Consider the following 9,487-nt stretch of genomic DNA (forward strand, 5'->3'; position numbering starts at 1 on the left):
TGGAAAACTAGGTCATCAGTATTCAGCACAAAGTTAGTGGCTTGGCAGATCATGTGAAATTAATAGCGCAGAACCCACAGGACAAAATAGAGAAGACATGTAATGGAAACAATAAGAAAGTTGTAGAACAGCTGCCAGGGATAGAATATAAAAAATAACATGTGTTTTAGAAAGAGAAAAGGAATAGATGATATAAAAGAAATGATTGCATAAATCAAAGAAGACAAAGAATCTAATCCAAAGAAAGATTCAAAGATCTCATCACATTCAGGCAAGACTAATTAAAAAATGCCTTCTCTAGCCTTGAATCTTAAATTTAAGCATACAGTATTCCCAGGTTGTCAGTAAACTACAAGTTACTAATAGAATAAACAGCATTAGATAGCAACAGCTTCTACCTGGTAGTAGTCAGTGGGATGGAGAAAAACAAAACAGTATACTCACACAAAAATTTGTTTTCTTTTAGAGCAAAAGAAAAATATTTTAGGACAGGAAATTCTTTCATAGAGTATATTATTCACTAGAGGAATACAGCTGAAAACCAGAAAACAGGGGAAAAAAAATGTTTTGACACAATACATTTATCTTAGTAGATGTTAATGAAAGCATGCTTGGTTATTTAAATACACATTGCATGCCATGAGTGGATACTTTAAGGGATAAATCTAATGAACTGTACTAAGATTATTAAAGATAACACCAAGGAGCTGGATGGGGGAGACTGGGGTGGAGAAATGAAGAGTCTTTAAAGGTTCACTGTGAAAAGTGGGCTCAAGAGTAGGTCAAAAAACCACAAGCAAACAGAATAGTTAATGGAGATAGATGTGACAAAGTTGCCACTTTTTACATTAAGAGTAATGTTAAATGGAAAATAATATTTAACGTTAAGGGGATCCTGGAGAAGGTGGCTTTCATTACCACTAAGATAGAAAATACCATTTAATATAGGCAAGTAGGCTAATCATAGCAATTACACTTTCAAATCTTCATATTTTAGAATCAGGACTTTTTTTGACTACCTATTCTATAAAAGTGTAAGTCCAAGAAGGAAAATGCAAAAGTGAGAATTATTATTTCAGCTGTGTTCATAGGAACAAATAAAACCTAGAAATATAAATGTCCATGAAGAGGGGCTTGGCTAAAATCATTGTGAATTCACCATATTTAAGCTTCATATGAAGCTCCTAAAATAAATTATAAACATTTTATTTTTACTTAAAGATACATGTCAGATAAAGGTATATACATACACCCTTGTTTCAAGGATTAAACAGAACCCAAAATGTATAGAGTTGTGTATTATGAATTTTGTTTTAAAGGGATCTAGAATGACCCAGATAACCACAATAGTGTGATCACTCACCTACAGCCAGACATCTTGGAGTGCAAAGTCAAGTGGGCCTGAGGAAGAGTCACTACAAAGCTAGTGGAAGTGATGGAATTCCATCTGAGCTATTTCAAATCCTAAAAGATGATGCTGTGAAAGTGCTGCACTCAATATGCCAACAAATTTGGCAAACTCAGCAGTGGCCACAGGACTCGAAAAGGCCAGTTTTCATCCCAATCCCAAAGAAGGGCAATGCCAAAGAATGCTCAAACTACCGCACAATTGCACTCATTTCACATGCTAGTAAAGTAATGCTCAAAATTCTCCAAAGTAATGCTAAAAATAGGCTTCAACAGTACATGAATTGAGAACTTCTAGATGTTTAAGCTGGACTTAGAAAAGGCAGAGGAACCAGAGATCAAACTGCCATCACCGACTGGATCATAGAAAAAGCAAGAGAATTCCAGAAAAACATCTACTTCTGCTTCATTGACTGTGCACAAGCATTTGACTGTGTTGATCACAACAAACTGTGGAAAATTCTTAAAGAGATGGGAATACCAGAGCACCTTACTCTGACTCCTGTGAAACCTGTATGCAGGTCAAGAAACAACAGAACTGGACATGGAACAACAGGTTCCAAATTGGGAAAGGCTATATATTATCACCCAGCTTATTTAACTTCTATCCAGAGTACATCATGTGAAATGCCAGGCTTGATGAAGCACAGCTGGAATCAAGATTGCAGGGAGAAATATCAATCACCTCAGATATGCAGATGACACCACCCTTATGGCAGAAAGTGAGGAGGAACTAAAGAGCCTCTTGATGAAAGTGAAAGAGGAGAGTGAAAAAGCTAGCTTAAAACTCAACATTCATAAAATTAAGATCATGGCACCCAGTCCCTATTCATGGCAAATAGACGGGGAAACAACAGAAACAATGACAGACTTATTTTTTGGTCTCCAAAATCACTACAGATGGTGACTGCAGCCATGAAATTAAAAGATGCTTGCTCCTTGGAAGAAAAGCTATGACAAACCTAGACAGAATATTAAAAAGCAGAAACATTACTTTGCCAACGTCCGTCTAGTCAAAGCAATGGTTTTCCCAGTGGTTATGTATGAATGTGAGAGTTGGACCATGAAGAAGAATTGATGAGCACTGAAAAATTGATGCCTTTGAACTGTGGTGTTAAAGAAGGCTCTTGAGAGTCCCTTGGACTGCAAGGAGATCAAACCAGTCAATCCTAATGGAAATCAGTCCTGAGTGTTCATTGAAAGGACTGATGCTGAGACTGAAGCTCCAATACTTTGAGCATCTGATGCAAAGAGCTGACTCTTTGAAATAGACCCTGACACTGGGAGTGACTGAAGACAGGAGGAGAAGGGGACGGCAGAGAATGAGATGGTTGGATGGCATCACTGACTCAGTGTACATGAAATTGAGCAAGCTCTGGGAGATGGTGATGGACTGGGAAGCCTGGCATGCTACAGTCCATGAGGTTGCAAAGTTGTACAAAATGAGCAATTGGACAACAAGTTCTGGAAGAATGTTTTTCTAGCTTAAAACACATTTCCAAAAGTTTCTTCTGCATTTCTACACAAACTTAGCACTGATAATGTGAAAAAAGATATTTTTAGATGATTTGACATTATCAAATTTTCAACTCAATTCTTCCATATTTGTTACTGGTTTGTTCTTTGTATGTGTGTGTATGTTTGTTTCAAATTTACAAAACCACATTTTACTACTATTTGGAGTGAGCTAAATTCATTTATTGATATTTACTAGAACAGTATTTACCAAGGCTTCTCTGGTGGCTCAGATGGTAAAGAATCTGCCTGGAATGCAGGATACCTGGACTCAATCCCTGGGTTGGGAAGAACCCCTGATGAAGGAAATGGCAACCCACTCCAGTATTCTTGCCTGGAGAATTCCATGGGCAGAGGGGCCTGGCAGGCTATGATCCATGGGGTCACAAAGAGTTGGACATGACTGAGCGACTAACACACACACCAGAACTGAAGAGTGTGTTTGTGTGTGCTGTACACACACACACACACACACACACACACATATATATAATTGCAAAAACAACTAAATATTGTCCCGTGTGTGTTAGTCACTCAGTCATGTCGAACATTTTTGCAAGCCCATGGACTATAGCCTGCCAGGCTCTTCTCTCCATGGAATTCCCCAGGCAAGAATAATGGAGTGGGTAGCCATTAATTTCTCCAGGGATCTTTCTGACCCAAGGACTGGATCCAGGTCTTCTGTGTTGCAGGCAGATTCTTTACTCTTTGAGCCACAAGGGAATCCCAGGTATTGTCATAGCAGTGCTACAAAACTGGATTAGACTCAAAATCTCAGATACATTCAAATAACAAAGAATTCCTGAAATTGGCACGGAATTATCTGATTGTCATTTTTTTCCTTTACTTGTATATTTTTCACCTACTTAAAATTTCCAGGAGGTTAAAAAAACAGTAATATTATTTGAAGTTAACCAAGTGATCTGGTTTCCAGGTGGATGGATAATTGATTAACATCTATGTTTCAGTTAATAAACTATAATTGAATTCTACATAATTCTGCTTTCTATGGATATGTGTTAACTCAAGGTAACTATTTCTAATTTTTGATAACAATGAAGCATGGTTCAACATATTCAGTCAAATTGATTGAACAAGCAAGTCAGTTTTATGAAGTAATGTGCACTAGATTCAGTAAAATTAGTTGTTATAAACTTTTCTCACAGGAAGTATCGTCTTCCTTAAACTCTATTTTACTGTCTCGAATTTATTCAGATTTTCCCACAAATCTTTCAGAGCTTCTGGCTTTCTCCCTTTCATTCCAGAACTGTTTCATTACATTTTACAAATGAGTGAGCCAGTGATCAAGTGAACTGAAATAAATGTGATTTGTTTCAGTACTTCTCTTTCATTAGGCTAACATGCATTAGCTTACTTCTGTTAATCCAAGTGTACAGAATTAAAGAAAGAAAAGACTTCTCTTTAAAAAAAAACTTGTGAAACTAAAAGTAGATTTGAACCAAACATCTATTATTATTCAAAGTACTGAGGAAAATATGAAAATGATATTTTCCCCAAATGTACTGTAACATATATGGTGAGATCCAGTATTTAAACTTCATTTGTTAATGTTTGGAAACATACTAGTAAAAAATGTCTAAATCAAATCGCTTATTAGCATAAACAATTTTTGCATGTTAACTCAGTTGCTGCAATAAGTGACTGTTTTAAGGCAAATGTGAACATGTTTAGATATAATTAGGAACAAGTAATCTTTTGAAAGGGCAAAAACTATAAAAGATAATACCTTTTACAAATTTTAAATATGGTTTAGCTCTCTTATTCAGAAACAGGAAAAACACAATGATCTCAAAATTAATTGAAGAAATTTTATTTTTATCAATTTAGTAAAGTTTTTCTGCTTTTCTGGTATTTCCCTAAATATTTTAATGTTTGTGAATCATATCAGAAGGGTAGATGATGTGTTTCTAGAACTCCCTGGCCTTTAAATGAACTCATTGCTTTTGTTCATTTTACTTTAAGAGGCCATTGTAAATGTCAATGCATAATTTTATATAAATTTCTAATGAGATGCATATTTTTAAGTTCAGTTTGTTTCATTTTCCATCATTATATCTTCCAAAGTAGTCCATGTTGGCAATTCAGTTTTAGAATAATGTAATTTTATTTAAGCCCATGGAATTATATAAAAACTTTTATAATTGATACTTATACTTATCTGATTTTAGGGCTGACTTTTTTGTTTTTGCTTTACAAAAATATACCTCACAAATATATATGCAAATATCAACTTTCTTTTATGAACTGGAAGTAAACAACTATACCTATCAATCATAGTTTACAATGGATACATGGTATTCCATGGCATGGATGTACTTTGATTTATACATTTTATTGATTATACATTTATCTTTGTTCTCTTATGAGCAAACATCCTTAAATAAATGTCCCTGCATACTACATTTTTTTTCTGAGTCATACATTTTTAATTTTTTAATTACAGGTATTAATCCTTAGTATTCTTAATTTAATATTGCCAGAAAACATCCAAGATGGCTATCACATTTTACATTATCCTCTGCTCTGAATATTCCCTTCTCCTTCAGTCCCTGAGAGCAATAGATGTTACAACTCATTCACTTTTGCCTTTCTGATGGGTGCTGGGTGATGTGTCCTGTAAGTAATGTCCTGATTATCCTGTAATGTGTCATCATCGAATAGTCATTCTTTGCTAACTGTGAGTTTGAATGTTTTAGGCATTTATTAGCTTTTGATACTTGCTCATCTGTGAATGCTCAGTTAACTTTTTTTTTGTATTATTTTCCCATTTATCAGTTTGTATTACTTCTAGGATTATTACCCATGTTACCCCCTTTTTTGTACCATGTACACTGCAATTATTTAAGTAATTTTTGACTACTTACTTTAGTAAGCAAAATGAAGAAGCAATATAGTACTGGCACAGAAGCAGACATACAGATTAAAGGAAGAGAATGGAAAGTCCAGAGATAAACCCACGCACCAGTGATCATCTAATCTCTGACAGAGAAGGCAAGAATATATCATGGAGGAAAGACAGTTTCTTCCATAAGTGGTTCTGGGAAAACTGGACAGCTACATGTAAAAAAAATGAAATTAGAACACTCCATAACATCATACAAAAAAAAAAAAAAACCAGACTCAAAATAGACTAAAGACATAAATATAAAGCTGGACACTATAAAAGTCTTGGAAGAAAACACAGGCAGAAACTGACATAAACTGCAGCAAAGTCTTTCTACACCCACCTCCTAGAGTAATGAAAATAAAAACAAGAATAATAAAATGGTATCCAAGATTTTATTCAGCAAAGGACACTATAAACAAAACAAGACAACCCTCAGAGTGGGAGCAAATATATGCAAACATTTGTACAATGTGAAATAGAATGTGTTATGCCAAGTGAAATAAGTCAGAGAAAGACAAATACTATATATCACTTATGTGTGGAATCTAAAAAATACAACAAACCAGTGAATATAAGAAAAAAGAGGCAGACTCATACATAAAGAGAACAAACTAGCAGTTACCACTGAGGATAGGTAATAAAGGAATTGGAGAACAGGATGTACAAACTATTGGCTGTAAGGCCCAAGGATGTACTGTACAACATGAGGAATATAGCCAGTATTTTGTAATAACTAAATGGAGTGTAATCTTTAAAAATTGTATAAAAATAAAAAAAAAACACTTATGAGCATGAATATACCACTTTAAGTTTGTATGCTCTAGGTTAAAATGCAATGTTCAATAAAAATTATACAATTTTTATTTTAAAAATAGTATTCCACATATTTATCTGCAAAAACATTTTTCAGAATATGAGTTTGAATAAGCATTAAGAAAAGTTTATACATTTTTAATCATGCAATTCAAAGTCAAAAGGTAGTAAGTGAATGTCAGGAAGCTTTTAACAGGAGGCTTCCTGTGTGCTGTTTTGGATCTGTCAGGAATTCTCTCTTCCTTATTAATTCCTGAATACTCAGGAATTAAGAGGAGAGGCAAGCCTCTCCTGGGGGCTGAGGAATCCAGGCATTTCCTTCATTATTTTTTCTATATGGTGATAAGTACCCTCTTCCTTCTTGTGAACCATACTGTAATAGTGATTGTTTACAACTCTCTCTCTCTCTTTAATATGGATCGCCTATGTTTTGTAAGTATGGGATGTTAATCTTTATCTTTGCTGAGAATAACTACCTTGTAAGACAGTATATATGCCCACACCATGTCGATTAAACCTTTGCTCCACCAGAGCTTTGGTCCCCGTGTCTGTCTCTCTCTCTCTTTTTCTCTCTCTCCCTCTCTCTCTTTTTCAGGCTGATCCCCTGGAGTGCAGAGACTCTCTGAGTTCACTTTCCTGCCCGGGCTTCTAAGACACTCTCGAGAAGGTGCTCTGTGCCTTCACCCCATCCAGAGGGCGCCTGAGGCCTTTGTGAACAGAGCAAGCCCCGTGCAGGGGCTTTATTAGCTTTATGCATAAACCAAGAAATATCAGCCTCTTTCTTTCTCCTTTACTTTATTATCGGTCGACTCTGGACCATCAGGTTCCGGTCTATTAAAAGACCTGAAGAAGTGAAAGGTAAGCAAAAGTAGAAAGTCAGAAAACACCTGGAGTAACAGGCAAATTTGGCCTTGGAGTACAGAATGAAGCAGGGCAAAGGCTGACAGAGTTCTGCCAAAAGAACACACTGGTCATAGCAAACACCCTCTTCCAACAACACAAGAGAAGACTCTACACATGGACATCACCAGATGGGCAACACCAAAATCAGATTGATTATATTCTTTGCAGCCAAAGATGGAGAAGCTCTATACAGTCAGCAAAAACAAGACTGGGAGCTGACTGTGGCTCAGATAATAAACTCCTTATTGCCATATTCAGACTTAAAGAAGGTAGGGAAAACCACTAGACCATTCAGCTATGATCTAAATCAAATACCTTATGATTATACAGTGGAAGTGAGAAATAGATTTAAGGGACTAGATCTGATAGAGTGCCTGATGAACTATGGACAGAGGTTTGTGACATTCTACAGGAGACATGGAAAAGATGAACTATAGATGGAGGTTTGTGACATTGTACAGGAGACATGGGAAAGATCATCCCCAAGAAAAAGAAATGCAAAAAAGCAAAATGGCTGTCTTAGGAGGCCTTACAAATAGCTGAGAAAAGAAGAGAAGTGAAAAGCAAAGGAGGAAAGATATACCCATTTGAATGCAGAGTTCCAAAGAATAGCAAGGAGAGATAAGAAAGCCTTCCTCAGTGATCAATGCAAAGAAATAGAGGAAAATAACAGAATGGGAAAGACTAGAGATCTCAAGAAAATTAGAGATACCAAGGAAACATTTCATGCAAAGATGCGCTCAATAAAGGACAGAAATGGTATGGACCTAACAGAAGCAGAAGATATTAAGAGGTGGCAAGAATACACAGAAGTACTGTACAAAAATGATCTTCACGACCCAGATAATCATGAAGGTGTGATCACTCACATTTACCTAGAGCTGGACATCCTGGAATGTGAAGTCAGGTGGGCCTTAGGAAGCATCACTATGAACAAAGCTAGTGGAGGTGATGTAATTCCAGTTGAGCTACTTCAAATCCTAAAAGATGATGCTGTGAAAGTGCTGCACTCAATATGCCAGCAAATTTGGAAAACTCAGCAGTGGCCACAGGACTGGAAAAGGTCAGTTTTAATTCCTATCCCAAAGAAAGGTAATGCCAAAGAATACTCAAACTGCTGCACAATTGCACTCATCTCACATGCTAGTAAAGTAATTCTCAAAATTCCCCAAGCCAGGCTTCAGCAATATGTGAACTGTGAACTTCCAGATGTTCAAGCTGGACTTAGAAAAGGCAGAGCAACCAGAGATCAAATTGCCAACATCCCCTGGATCATCAAAAAAGCAAGAGAGTTCCAGAAAAACATCTATTTCTGCTTTATTGACTATACCAAAGCCTTTGACTGTGTGGATCACAAGAAACTGTGGAAAATTCTGAAAGAGATGGGAATACCAGACCACCTGACCTGTCTCTTGAGAAACCTGTATACAGGTCAGGAAGCAACAGTTAGAACTATACATGGAACAACAGACTGGTTCCAAATAGGCAAAGGTGTACGTCAAGGCTGTATATTGTCACCCTGCTTATTTAACTTATATGCAGATTACATCATGAGAAATGCTGGGCTGGAGGATGCACAAGCTGGAATCAAGATTGCCAGGAGAAATATCAATAACCTCAGATATGCATATGACACCACCCTTATGGCAGAAAGTTAAGAAGAACTAAAGAGCCTCTTGATGAAAATGAAAGAAGAGAGTGAAAAAGTTGGCTTAAAGCTCAACATTCAGAAAACTAAGATCATGGCATCCGGTCCCATCACTTCATGGCATTAGATGGGGAAACAGTGACTGACTTTATTTTTCTGTGCTCTAAAATCACTGCAGATGGTGATTGTAGCCATGAGATTTAAAGATGCTTGCTCCTTGGAAGGAAAGTTATAGCCAACCTAGACAGCATATTAAGGAGCAGAGACATTACTTTGCCAACAAAGGTCCGTCT

Source organism: Bubalus kerabau, chromosome 16 (assembly GCF_029407905.1).
Source record: "Bubalus kerabau isolate K-KA32 ecotype Philippines breed swamp buffalo chromosome 16, PCC_UOA_SB_1v2, whole genome shotgun sequence".
In the NCBI taxonomy this organism is placed as follows: Eukaryota; Metazoa; Chordata; class Mammalia; order Artiodactyla; family Bovidae; genus Bubalus; species Bubalus kerabau.